Source organism: Plecotus auritus, assembly GCF_963455305.1.
Source record: "Plecotus auritus genome assembly, chromosome: 6".
In the NCBI taxonomy this organism is placed as follows: Eukaryota; Metazoa; Chordata; class Mammalia; order Chiroptera; family Vespertilionidae; genus Plecotus; species Plecotus auritus.
This window is the reverse complement of record NC_137773.1, coordinates 139,078,556-139,093,612: the sequence shown is the minus strand read 5'-3', so window position 1 is coordinate 139,093,612 and position 15,057 is coordinate 139,078,556.

The following is a 15,057-nucleotide window of genomic DNA, read 5'->3' as shown; positions in this document are numbered from 1 at the left end:
GGGCGGTGTAGGTCCTCTAAGGTGGGGACTGATCATAAGCTCTGCAGCATCAAAAGTTCAGTAATCAATCTGAAGAGACAAGGTCAGAATGCTGTGGAATTTGAGACCCACAATTTTAAATGAAGCCAATGGCCTTGACAGGTCAATACTTCAGTGAAGACCAAAATGCCCCTCCTCAAATTTCTTATCCTGAATTTTCCTCTTTGGGGTTCCTGTTCCAACAAGGAGAAGGAAGGAGCGAGCCCCTCTGATGATCAATATTGGATCTCTTGTCAACCCTAGTAAGGGGTATCCCAAACTGAATTTATTTTTTTTTGAAACATATCTTCAATGGGAAGTTTCTTGTGAAATACAACTTCATTTTACTGCATAATCTTCGGGAAGCACACATCAATCCAAAGGTGAATAGGTAAGAGGAGGATAGAAACAGGACTAGAATGCTAGCTTTGTAAGAATGGGCACAACATAATTCCTAAATAAATGAATCACTATTTGAAACAATGATTCCCAAATGACTCTTTATATAGCCAAATAAAACAATAGCTATGTTCAAAGGATTAAAGGGATACTATACTGTCACTAGAATAAAATATTGTCCAGAAGTTGGTGAATCAATAAATTCAGAGAGTCTAGATAGAGGTAAGCTCAGGCCTGAGGTTACTCCTCATCTCCTCACACATACATACAGAATGACTTCTTATCTGGCATGAACTTATTTCTGAAGCTTTTTTTTTGGCTCCCATCTTGTCCAGTCTCATTCCAAATAATCCAAGCTGCTCCTCACCCTGGGCTTCTGGTAGACCCTCAGTGACAAACAGTATAAGACCTCCCACGTAGTGGAGATGATGGCCTATGATGTGTCACTTTCAAACTCAGTTTGAAAGTTTATGTAAAATAATATCTACTCTGGCAAAGAGTAGTGAAAGTGTGAGCAGTTTTTTAGTGCATTCTGTCACTCCCCTTGGCCAACGAGGGTTATTGAAGTCAATTAGTTTGTTTTGTGTGGGTGATATGGGTAACACAGTCAAGAGCAGAGCTCTGGGATAAGCTGTATTCAGATCTGGGATGTATCACAAAAGATCTCTACGACTAGAGTTCTCTGAGTCTCCCAGTTTCTACATCTGTGAAATAGGGGTGAAATGGTAAGTAAAACACTGAACAACTCTTTAAACATGCTAAACTCACAATTAATATCTATACTGTTAGTATTCCTCTTCATAAGAACCTGTGTTCTCGGTTCTTACCTGTCAATAGATGGATGTTGGCTCAGCCCTTCTTTTTACCTTGTCTTTGAAGCCCAACTGTAAGAGAGGAAACATTTGTACAAAAGTAGAGTGTAATGAAAAAGAAAAGAACACGCCACATGTAAAGCCATACGTTACTGGCTAAAGGGAAAAAAATAGAATGTTTCCAAAATCTTTCTCCATCTAAACATGATTCCATCACAGCAACTCTAGATGTGTAGCTCCCTACAGCTGTGCTCACCACTCTTGGCACTAATGGGCTATTGACTCAAGTTCAAGTTGCTTCCAGGATATGGTTTGTGTGTATGATGTACAGTCTGCAAGAAACATAGGGCTGGTTTTGTTTTAGGAAATGAAGATTAATAAGCAGCAGCTGGCCCATTAATAATCTTGGGTGTGTGAGACAAAAACAAAGTTTTAGACAAATTTGCAATCCCATAAAGATTGGGGAAGCAGTAAAAACTTTTGATTCTAAATTAGTTAATTTTCTAAGGACATAAAATACCGTTTACTGCTCCGTTCCTTTTCTAAATTATCCAAGTGGGACCTTCAAAGAATAACGTCTACCATCTTCTTTGAAACCAGTCTTATATTTGCAGTATTTGTAGAGGGTGGATTTGTATTAATACTCTACCTCGTCCTATTTGAAGAATCAGCATAAAATGGTGACTACAGAAGTGGCACCAACATTAACACAACACATTGGTATCATGTACTGACCCTTTTTCAAGTCTGGGTGGTCTCCTGGGGTAGAATGTTTTCACTTTGCATTTTCTTTCTTTTTTTCTTTTTAAAAAAACATATTTTATTGATTTTTTACAGAGATGAAGGGAGAGGGAGAGAGAGTTAGAAACATCAATGAGAGAGAAATATCAATCAGCTGCCTCCTGCATACCCCCTACTGGGGATGTGCCTGCAACCAAGGTACATGCCCTTGACCGGAACCGAACCTGGGACCCTTGAGTCCGCAGGACGACGCTTTATCCACTGAGCCAAACTGGTTAGGGCTCACTTTTCATTTTCAATGTGATTTTCTCTTCTATGTTCAGATGTGCTTTCAATCTGGGAAAGTTGCCTTTGTTATACTCAAGACTCAGAAATAATTAGTTTTGCCTAATGCTTTATAGTTTATAAATCATTTTCCTACCTTTTGTTCTTTGGCCTGAAACCACTCCTTGCAATAGGTATCATTATCCCCTAATGAGGAAAAAAAGATTTAAAGATGTGAGATCACTGGCTAAAAATTAACACTAACAGGAAATGACAGAGTTGTCAGATCTCAGGGTTTCAGATCTCATGTTGTTTTCCTTATGACAGAGAACGGAAGGCTTTGGGTGACAAAGGTAAACCCCATGTCCTAACAGTTGTGCTGCGGGCTACTCCTCACAGAGGATGGCTTTAGGATCTCTTCCCATATGCCTGGCATTCTTTCATGGGGCACTCAGTATTCCCTTTCATCTTCTCCTCTAGAAACAGGTTTCTATCAACTGTTTTCTAAGTTTGAGTTCCCTAAAAACAGACCATCGCCTTCTCTGGACATGTCCTGAAGCTCTCTCTGACAGACGTGGTTTGACCCCCCTCTATGCTGCTAGCTCACACTCCCCAGACCAGCACAGTCTCCATTCTGGGCCTCCGTGTCCCACAGTCCCCAGCAGGCTGAGCTCCAATTGTCCTCGGTGATGATTGCCTTGTTGAGGCTGCTTTCACTGGCTTCTGTCCTGCCTGTCTCATCTCCCCATTCTCTACTATTGTTTCTTGGCATCACCTCCCAAAGAAATTAGGTGCCCTCCAGTCCTTTTCTCTGGGTTGTTCTGAGGAAACTCAAACCAAAACAGTGTCCCTCCTAAGAGCATAAAAAATCGCATAGTAGGTGCTTGGTGAACAGTCAATATGAGAGACTGAAGTTGGTCAAGTGGAAGATTAGCAGCATTGGGTTATAAAAGAGGTCAATTTCAGGGGTTGCATATAAAGTGAGACCTGTTTTCTCCTTGTCTTTATTTCCCTAACTGACAGTGAGAAATTACTGCTGACATTTGAGCTTGAAACTTCACTGACCATCAGTTCTCTCTGCCAATGTCAGAGACCCACACTCAGTTCCTTACATCAGAAGAGGCCAGTGTTTAAGATTTTTCAGTGGAATCAGCCACAGCCTATCCACCACATAATCTTAGATTCCTTATCATAATTATTTTAAGTAAGGTATTCAACAAAGACCCAAACACTACATACATACCCCCTTTTTACTCTATTGAGTGTAGTAGGAGCTGGAGATTCAGCAGCAAATTCAACAAGCAAATTCTTTCTTATGTGGAACAGCGCATTATAAAGGTGACATTTGAACAAAGACCTAGAAGAGGCATAAGGTAGGCATGCACACATCTGTGAGAAAGTTCCAGCCAAGCACACACACACACGTACACACACACACACACACACACACACACACACACACACACACGTTTGGTGAGTTCAAAAAGTAGAGAGGAGGCCAGTGAGGCTGGAGCAGGATGAAAGAGGAGGGGGCAGGCAGAGAAGGTCTGAGAGGTGAGGAGGGGTGGGGGGCAGATCACCTGGGCCCAGTAATGATTTTGATTTTGATTCTCATGGTAATGGAAAGCTGCTTGAAGATTTTGAGCAAAGCAGTGACATGATCTGTCATCTGGTTAACCAGACTCACTCTGGCTGCTGTGTGGGGTTGGCAATGTGCAAAGATAGAAGCTGGGATGCCTTTGGCCTGATTACAAGTGCAATAGTTAGTTATTAATCTGTGACATCAATTAGCCAGAAAACAAACTTCAGAAAAATAAGTCAATAGATTCTCCACAGGGGGAGGAATAAGCCACTCGAGTATACTATCACATAATTTCTTTCTCAACCAGAAAGGAGTGTAATTGTACAGTAGCAGCTGAAGATCATTGTTAACCAAATAACGAAACAATTTCAATCAAGAAAGAGGAGGCTCCATCCAATGACAGGGTCAAGTTCTCATAGGGAATTGCCTTGGAAGCCAGACTTGCTGCTCTGCTTTTTCCAGAGCCGTCCTATGTTGCATGGAAAATGGATCTTGTTTCCCAGCACGGGAATATGGGGAATCCAGAGACCTTGGTTCTCAGTGAGGCTGTCACAGCCTCATTAGGAGACCTGGGAACCTATCACGCAGCTGTCTGCAGGACGCGGGGGTGGCATTGCCCCTCCTGCCCTCTTTTAGCGCCTGTTTGAGGGCCTAAAGAGACAGTGCTATGCAGACACCAGCAGCCCAGAAAGCAGACTGAGCCCCGCAGTGGTGACCCCCTCATTCACACACCTGGTATTAGTTTCCTGGGCTTCCTCAATAAAGGACCACAGTCTGGTGTCATGAACAGCAGGAATGTACTGTCTCAGGGTTCTGGAGGCTGAGAGTCCAAGGTCAGGGTGTCAGTACAAGGTCAGGCCTCCTCTGAGGCCTCTCTCCTTGGCCTGCAGACAACCATCTTCTTGCTGTATCCTCATGGGGTCTTTTCTAATCTCTTCTTATAAGGACGCCAGTCACATTGGATCACGGGCTACCCATATGACCTCATTTTACCTCAGTCATCTCCTGAACAGCGCTGTATCCAAATTCTGTCACATTCTGAGGTCTGGGGGCTAGGATTCCAACATATGCATTTTGGGGGGACAGAATTCAGTCCATAACTCACCCTTTCTCTCCTTCCTGTCTCAGTCCCCCCACCCCTCACTGCCTCCTTAGATCATTAAACCAACTCCCTGGAGTTGGGTCAGTTTTGAGGTGGAGTGGGGTGAGGGAAGACCAGATTAAAACAATAGGAATTGGGAAAACCTGTGGATAACTGGGGCGTGTAAATCCACCAAAAAGCATTTAAATTCACTTTAGAAAAATAGCCAATAAACAGGCAAACAACACTGACAGCCATGCAAAGCACTTCCACAGTCCACATCTTGCCTGTTTGTGTGTTTGTAATCTCTTATCCAGATACTTTTTCAGTGCAGCTGTCACTCTCTGTGGTGTGTGTGTGTGTATGTGTGTGTGTGTGTGTAAGGAGGCAGTTCCCTAAAATGTAGGGCACTCACACGATTTAAAATAAAAATTATCAGAAATAGAATTCTGTATCCTAAGCCTTTAAGGAGGCGCTTACGTCTTAATCTGAGAATGTCACCCAATGTTGCAATAACGCACATAGCTGATTTATGCCCAGGCGTATGGGTGTTTATGCCTGGGGATTGCTGTATTCCCCAGAGGGAAGGGCTGTGAGTGACATCTCTTCACTCAGCACAGCTTTTCAGGGCATACAGTGCCAGCTTTTCCCACCAGAGGGCATTGCAGCTGCAGAAAAAAGAGAAGAGGTGACTTTTTGGCCCAAAACTATTGAATCAGGCAGCTTGCCTCACAGGGATTGTATTTCCATTGGCGATCACAGACTCCCCTTTTGTACTTCAGTGTGAATTACATCTATCTTGGCTATGTGCAGGATGCTGGTACTGATCACTAAATTCATAACTGATCCCCACGGGGTGAGAGGGTGATTTTCAGACAGTCGGCAGGTTATATTGGTAATATGCCTTCTTTCTCTAAGCAGTCTCTCCCCCAGTTAGAGCTGGCTACAGAGAGGTGGCAGGGGACTGGACATTAATGCTGAAGATCAGGGTTTGAATTTTGGCTCTGACCCTTTTTGGCACCTTGAGTTTAAACAAGTGGTTTAAACCTTCCTGTTTCCTTATGTGCAAAATAGGAATAGTGAACTCAGCCCACAAAGGAGTTTTGATGAATAAAAATTTCAAGGATTTTGTAAATTTTAAAGGACTAACAACCATATGGGGGGATGTTGTTTTTGAGGTTGACCATATTACATGTTGTAAGAACCCTTGATGAGTGGCATACTGCTTTAAATTCTACTATTGGATATTCATTTCTTTGGGTTAAATTGCCTCTTTTTATAATGAGCATGTTCTCCTGGAACAGCACATACACAGGAAGCAGTTATTAATCATCAACATTTTGGTGTGTTAATTTTGGGGATTGGTACCTTTGCTGAGACCAAGAGCTATCACGTGTTCCCTTGGGGAAAAGGAGACATTTTATTATGGGACAGTAGTTCTCTACTGGGACAGAGAGTATCAGGCCTCTAAAATTGTGGCTGAAGGGAGGAACAAAGAAACAGAGAGAGAGGCCTAGCCAGAAGGAGAGATGACCTGACCTCGCAAGTTTACCAAGGGTCTCAGGTCTTAGAAATGTTCACTTAATTTTTTGAACCTCTAAATTCCTACTTCAAAATAAATATGTGAGATCATGTCTGTCCAATGGCCAATTTATCATCACTTCACCTGCTGAACATTTACCAAACATATCTTATGCTATATAATAAAGAGGGAATATGCAAATTGACCATCACTCCGCCTCAAAGATGGCAGCACCCACAGAGGAGGCCGAGTTCCCTTAATGAACCTTAACGGGCAATCAGCAGGGACCTGAGGCTGTGCCCCCCACCCCCATGGGGCTTGACGGGGGACCTCAGGCTGCTCCCCTCACCCCTGCCTGGGGTACCTCAGGCTGCACCCCCTGCCCAGCGGGGCTTGACAGGGGACCTCAAGGTGTGTCCCCTGGCCCAGGCTGGGGGACCTCAGGCCGTGCCCCCCAAGCGCCAGGCCAAGGGACCTGAGGCATCACCCCCAGCCCGGCAGGGCTTGACAAGGGTGGGACCAGCCGGGTCTGGATCTAGCCCAACAGGGGGGTGAGGGAGGGGGGCGGCTGGGTCTGGGTCTTGCGTGATTTTGAGGCACATGTGGGTGGGTGGGGACTTGACTCTGTGTCCCGTGGTGCGCCCCCCTCTGACAGGAGGAAGATTTTCATATACATTTTACTAATTTTCTTTCATCTCTGACACTTCTATTATAGAGAAAGGGCAGATAGCAATATTAAAATATTTCCTCTTATTAATCCCCTTTTAATGTGCACAAATTTTGTGCACCAGGCCACTAGTTGTACCAATAAGAAGACAGAGAAGGAAAAGTATGGGTTTCCAGACTAACTGGGTATATGGAGGTTTGGGCAGTACTGCATGTTCTGTGCTGTGTCTAAATTTCTGAGTGTCTTCTTTATCACCTTCTTCACTTCTACTCAGTCATTAATTGATACATGGAAAGTGCTCAATACATAACTAAAAAAAATTAGTGAATGAATGAATTAAATCATATTAATTTAGGATGAGTATTTTCAAATGTTTCTTGGCCCATTCCCATCAGAATCACCTGATCTTTTTCTTTAGTAAGTATTTCCCATGTATTAGACACTGGTCTAGTTACTTTCATGTATTACTTCATTTCATCTTTACTCAACCCTAGGAGATAGGTACTATTATTATCACCCACCCCCATTTTACTGACAAGGAAACTAAATTTCAGATAGGCTAAATCATTTGCCCAAGGTCACAGAGATAATAGGTGGCAGAGATGAGATTTGAACTCAATCTTGCCCCAGAATCAAGACTCAAAACCATTTCAATGCATTGTTTCCCTCTACTTAAAATGAATGAGACATATCAATATAGTAGACAAGAAACAGTCATCAGCTTATATTTTTAAGTGGAAAAAAAACCCCCAAGACACCTGCCAATGTATTTAACAAGCTACCATCTGTGTCCAGAGAGGAAGAGACCCAGGTGTGCTTGCACATGCAGAAACTCTCTCGGGAAGGCAAGAGAAGACACCAGTGCCAAGGAGCAAACTTGGAGAGGAGGATGAGGAATGGGGATCAGGATGGGAAAACAGACGCACATTTTGTTGCATGAATTTTTGTATTGGTTCCAAGTTTTTCAATTTTATTTTTATAAAGTTCCCTTTCTATCATGTAGCCTTAGTTTATGTGTTTATTTTATTACTCATATACAAATGTCAATTCATGCATTATACATTAGTACAGTTTATTTCTCTGGTAGAGGGAGAGATAAATGCCAGCGTAGGACTAACATTTTCCTGCTGCATTTCTATTGGCAGTACATGCACCCCACTTTAGGGTCTCCTTCAACAGTTATATTGCTGGTGTTTCCCAATACTTATCCTGCCCCAACCTATGGCCATCTCTGACCCCCCTCAATTACAACCACTTTGGGTTGTTCCTGGGTAACCCTCATGGTTAACAAAGGCTCGGTGATGTTTTGTACCCTCAGGTTTGAGAATCATTTCCCTAGTCCTGGGCCAGAGAATTTAATTCCATCAGAAGACTGAGGAGCATTCCTACATGTGTTTTCCCTCACCTTTCAACCAAGTGAATTCTGCTGGGCAGAAAGGAGGAAGGTGAGCACAGCTTTGGGTATGCCTCTCTCTCCATGTGGTTAATGCACTGTTGACCCCATGCAGTGGGCCACATCCCATCCTCGCTCATTTCCTGCTTCTGCATTGTCAAAAGACAAAATAAAAATGTTCTTTTGTTATTGGTAGAAGTTTCACCGAGAACCTTGGTATATACCATTTGGCCCTATTTTCATTTTGTGGTTATTGTTTTACATGGTAGCCTCTCCTTTCATCTTTTGTGTGTGCCACAGAGTGCTACCGATGGGCCCATGGTGGTCTCTTAATTCTTTTCCTCCTTTCAGCCTCAGGGATTTTCTATGACTTCTATATAAGGTTGTCATTTCTGAGGCCATCCTAGTCAACCTAAATTTTAGGAGGGGATCCCTGTAACTGCTCTGTTCAATGTGACAGCCACTAACCACAGTTCCCTAGGTCAGACCAGCCACTCGGTAATTGCAATAGCCACACTAAGCTAGTGGTTACCATATTGGATAAGACACAGTTCAGAATATTTGCATCATGACGCAAAGTTATATTGGAGAGTGCTTCTCTGGGGCCTTCCTGTCCACCAGTCTTTGCTCTAAAAAAAGTTTAAATCTTCTTTTTATGACCAAACAGAGAAGGTTGAATCTGCCTTCCCTCTTTTCTGGCTTTTTGGGACATTAAATGGCATGTGTATCCCAAAGCTTATTCCTCTTTCTCCCTCGAAGCAGCTCCTCCTTGTGGATTATCACATGACCTGGGACGCAGGTGCCCTCTTTACTTTTATTTCCTTCAGAGACTGGATGTTTTCAGAGAACTTGAATTTATGCAATTTCAGATGTGAACGCTTATTTGCATTTCTTAGGAAGCTACTTGAGGATGTGCTTCCATAAAGTGTAGGAGCACAATAGTCATTACAGCTGTTCACAAAAATACCCTTTCTCCTCTTTCTCACACATTGGAAGGATTGTGCTGATCTGCCCCCTTTAAGTCTGAATTAACACGTGACTTGCTTTGGCCAGTGAAATGTACCTGAAAGTGACATGTGTGGGACTTTTTAGAGCCAGTGCATAATTAGCCAAGCTCTCATTCCCTCTGAGAGGCAGCACGCTGTTCTGTCAGCCTGTGTCCTGGGACGAAGGTGACGGAGGGCAGAGCCACCGCCAGTCTGCGACGCACATGGACAATCCAGCTTCTGAGCCACAGTGGCTGCGGTGGCTGGGGGTTGTTACTTCAGCATAAAATAGCCTATCCTGACTGACACAGAGAAAGTACTCAAAAAACAGGACACCTGGCATCCAGAAAACAGTGAGCCCAGCACAGAAACAACTTACAGGAAAATCCCAAATGTGCAATAAACATTTCAATTGAGGGCAGCCATCAGAGCCCAAGGAGTCAACAGAAAGATGTGATGTAAAGAAAGTCTGGGGGGAAAGTAGATATGTGATTCAGGCAAGTAGAAGTGAGTAAAGATAATGAGAATCTCCAGGAAGAAACATTTAAAAAGATACAATAGTACAGTAACAGTACACAAATGAGCCCTATGGTGAATACTTTTCCCAACGCACCAAAAATACCAACATGGATTATTGATATGTAGTTCGAAGATCAACCTGTAGATACAGCAAGGAAAAAGAAATATAAAAGTCATTTATTCCCTACCCGGTTTGTCTCAGTGGATAGAGCGGACCGAAGGGCGCCTGGTTCGATTCCTATCAAGGGCGTGTACCTCGGTTTCAGGCTCCTCCCCAGCCCGGGCCCTGGTCAGGGCGAGTCCAGGAGGCAACCAATCGATGTGTTTCTCTTACATCGATGCTTCTCCCTATCGTTCCCTCTCTCTTCCACTCTCTCTAAAATCAATAGGAAAATATCCTCAAGTGAGGATTTAAAAAAGGGCATTTAACTTAATTGCCCTAAAGTGGAAGCATAAATGGCAAAGGTTGAGGGTGGAAAAAGGAGAAGAGCTGAAGGAAAGAGGAGGAACGTTTACACCTTCATCTGATGAGTCTTGGAGCATCCATGAGAGACTATCAGTTGTCAGTAATCCCGGGTTTTATTAAAATTAAAAGGTACCTGATGGAGAGTCTAAAAATGCTGAAGTATCTAAATATGTTAGCTAGATCTTACCCTATTATACTGGCAGACACTAATAAGAATAAACTTTGATCTTGATTATCAAGTTTGAGCCATAGGAAGATAACTACCAGAAACAACCAGGAGTTGGAAATGGGTGTCTTTGCTGAACAGGCCTGGGGTTGTAAAGGGTGGGCCAGGGACACTGCTTCCAAGTAATGAAGTCCTTTGATTTTAAAACTTTTTAATTCACAAACATTAAGGAAATCTTTACCTAGGAGGTTACTGATCTCTGCTTTGGTTTTAGAGAAATGGGATTCCCAAAGGTGTTTCACTTCCCTGATCTCTACTCATAGACAACATCGAGAACGGATCTTTTGTTCTCTCTCACAGGACACAAAGGAAAATACTTGAGTAGGAAGAGACCTTTTACCACTGACTCAACATGGGCTCTTGAGTCAAATGACCTGGACTTCAATCTTACCTTTTTCATTTCATAGCTGTGTGGCATTGGACAAATCACTTTACTTCTCTGTGCCTTGGTTTTCTTTTTTATAACATGAGAAAAAAACTAATGATAATAATGCTCTCATGTATATTATGATTATTGAAATAATTTATTTAAAGTGATCAGAATAGTGCCTAGAATATAGTGATCATTCAAAAAAAAAAAATCCTAGCTGTCTTTATCACCATCGTCATCATGTGCAGAGCATTCTTCTGGGCCTTTGCTGATTTCAAAGGTAAAGAAGTATCATTTGGCCACTATCATCCCAGCAGTTAGATATCAAGGGCAGGAAAAAGAGCCAATATAAAGCAGGGAGATAACTGTTTGTCAAGGACGATGCCCCGATTGTTGCCGGGTGTCACCTCTTTGTCGCACATTAAATATTCCTACCATCCTCCTACCTCAGGTTCATGGCCACATGACTGTCTTTGTGTATAATCTCAAACTTCCTGAATCTCCCATGCCTTGTGAATTGTATTTCTGATGTTTCTCCAGACATGCACTGTTGAAAGTGTTTGGAATTGCAGAATAAAGGATAAGCCACGGTGTAGCCCCCGTTAGAAGAAATGCTAAGTACTTTTGGAATCTTTCATTACATCTCATTTCAGAATGAGCGTAGCCCGTTTTTTGTTTGTTTGTTTTCCAAGCCAGAAGCCACTTGCTTTGCATTTACTTCAAATCTATGCACTTTTAAAAATACCATGACATTTCACTTCTGAGACAAAAGTCAAATGCAAAAAAAAAAAAAAATCACCTCCACAAATGGGAGCATTAAAAACTTAATTTATAAATGCAAACAAGGTCGGCTGCCAAGATACCAACACAGCTATTGAGTGTGCAGACATGGAGATCGTGGGCCACATTCCCTGTAGCTGCCGGGCATCTGTGTGTTTGCCGCCTTGGAGGCACTGAGGGAGCTGTTCCAGAGAAAAGCCTCCCCTGGCATCCTTTCCCGGCTGAATGCTGGCCTGCAGCTGGCGGGCTTGATGGTACAGCTCTGGAACTTATCAAGAGGGAAACAGGAAGCGAGGTGGTGTTTGGCGCACTGGCTGTTCTGTGTACTCAACCCAGCCATGTCACTTGGAAACTGTCCCTCCTTTATTCCATGATGTCTGAATGGGACTGTCAGTCACAGTGTGCACGTCCCCTTAAGGCCTCAGGGAGGTGAGTATCTGGTGCAGAATGCTCCAGACACCCTCCTTCTGGAAACAGCACAGGCACTCAAATCCATGCTTTACAAGAGCAATGGCTTTGTCTTCTTGGCCCTAGAACAGTGCTGTGAAGGTCAGAAGAGCTCAACAAGTACCTCAGGATGGATAAATGTCTCAAATATTCGTCGAAAGGCCATTTGTGAATTTGTATCAGGATGCTGGGAGAGAGAAGTATCCTTATTCCTAAAGGAGTTGTAAAGTCCAGGAGAGGTCAAGTTGGCTGCATTGGGAGCCATCTCCCTCTCCGGGGAAGGACAGTCTGCAGAATGCCGAGGGGCAAACAGAGGCAAGGCTGGAAGGAGAGACCAAGCCCTACCCTAGCACCGGAATCTTAGTCCTGCAGAAAGGTGGCGCCACACCGCACTTCCATGGCCCAATAAATTCCTTTTCAGTTAAGCTAGTTTGAAATAGGTTTCTGACACGTGTGTGTGTGTGTGTGTGTGTGTGTGTGTGTGTGTGTGTGTGTGTAAAATCTTGCCTATGCTTTTAATTCTTATCACGTCCACCATCCAGACCCTCCCAGTGAAGTGGAAGAAAGGAATAGGGCCAAAAGGTGCATGTGCAAGTTGAGAAGGCAACCAGATCAACAAACACATTTTCCCAGAGACGCTGGGCTAAACTCAGACTTCCAAATGTGGACTGTCACTCACTGTCGGTCTTCTGGAGTGGACACCTGGTTCAATTTAAACAGTTCTCATCCCTTACGATTTCCCCATTGTTTTTCATGTTAAAATAGGGTGTCTGTACTTATTCAATGGCTGTGAAATGTCCTAATAATTATAGCATTACCTTGAACTCTAAGCCTAATAGAGTTTCTATTTTTGTCTCAAAGTTCATGAGGAGAATTATTAAAATAAGCATCCTAACCCGGGTGCGCGACACCTATGCTCTGAAAGGTGCCCTCTGTGTTCAGATGTCCCAGGGAGTTGCAGTGACTCTGCATCTATCACTGACCTGCCCCCAGTGGTCGCTAAAAATGTCCTTAGTTCCGTGGTCGGCTGAAGCTCCGTCAGGTAGGTCTTTGTGGACAGTCTGCCCACCGGAGGGCATCATAAAGCACGATGGGATGGCACAGTTCTGGGCAGGGCATTTGCCTTTCAGAGCCTGTAGTGTTGTCTGAAGCCATCTCTCTAGATGCATCTGATTTATTTTGCAGAAAATACATCAATTCTTAATTACATGTTATGTCCACAAACAAACAAAAAACTCAGGTGTGCGGAATTCTTTAAAAATCGTGACAGTGTTGAGCAAACTTTTTTTTTTACTTGATTTGGTTTTTGTGAGCTGCAGGTTTTGCCTTTTAAGAAACTATCTTCCTTGTCTGTGAGGCAGAGTGTGAAAGCCCTGCCTGGCTTCCTGGCTGTCACCTGGGCAGCGCACTCACCTGTCAGAGCCGCAGCTCCTTGCTGCTCACCTGGAAGGTTGCTCTCTAATCCCTGAGGGTGATAACACTTCCCTGGAAGGACTGAGCTAAAGATTAATTAAAAATCCTGGATATTTAAGTGAGAAACAAAGTTTAATAGCCATTTCTCCCTGTCTTTTCCCCTGAACTCCCTCCTCCTCCCTCCCCTCCAGGTTTTCCTGGGGACACTGAGTGCCCCTCTCCCTGGGCTCTGGAGCTGTCCTGGGGGATGAAGGCAGACTTCCTGTGGTCTCCTTCCTGCGGGCGGGCTTATCCATCAGGGCCAGGCAGGGAACTGGAGCTTGAGGGCAATTCAGTAGCCAAAAGAAGATAGAAGCAACTAGTTAGAAGGCTGAGGGGAGGGCTCAAAACCCAGGTGGGATGGGAGATGCCTCAGCGTTTAACAACTGCAGGAAGCCATGGTCAACCTGAAGCTTGAAGAGCAAATAGGGGAGGAGGTGTCCCCGGAGCCCAGGAGCCAGGGCCGCCTTGTGCTGGCTGCCATCATGTGGAGACACAGCCCTGCCAGAGGTACTGCCAGCTCAGAGAGGGAGCCACATGCCTTGGCTTCTCCCAGCAGATCCTCACGCTGGCTGAACTGACCTGAAGCCACTTGGCTGGGAAGATTGAGAAATATAGTTGAGAGCCAGCCCCACACAGTAGGTGGAAGAGCAGGGAAGGGCGAGGAATGGATCAGAAGGCAAATAGGCAAAGACTGGCAAACCACCAGGTAGGGGAGGTTGCGGCTTTACTTGTAGCCCCAGTCTCTGCCTCTGCATAGGGTTGAAAAAAACCAATCAGAAAATGCCTCCCCCAGCCATCACCCTTTGTGAAACTCTTCCTATGGCACTTCCCATCATGAGTGTGGTCATGCAGGGTGCTGCCTGCAAGCAGGAGGACACTCGCTAACTAGCAGCTGTTATCACTGTGGAGCAAAAGCTGGAACCTTAAAGGACTGGGATGCAGGATGGATCAGTTTTGATGGAGGGGAGCAGGTAAGCGCTTAGGATGCTTCTGTCCTCGGTGCTGCAGGAAAAATGCTGTATGACCACGGCTGATGGAGGAGGTCCTGAGGTGGTGGAGAGGTGGTTCAGACACAAATATCACCCAGTGTCTGAATCAGCTCAGAACAAGTCCCGCCAGTCCTAGATGGTTAAAGGAGGGGGAAAGAAATGCCCATCATTGATTTAATTTACATACTGTCTGCCTTGATTTAGGTCCATTCATTCACTATTTGTTGAGGCCCCAAAGTGAAAAGAGCCTAAATATCTACTAATGAATGAATAGATAAATAAAATGTGGTACACACACACACACATACACACAAACTCTCACACAGATATTGTTCAGCCT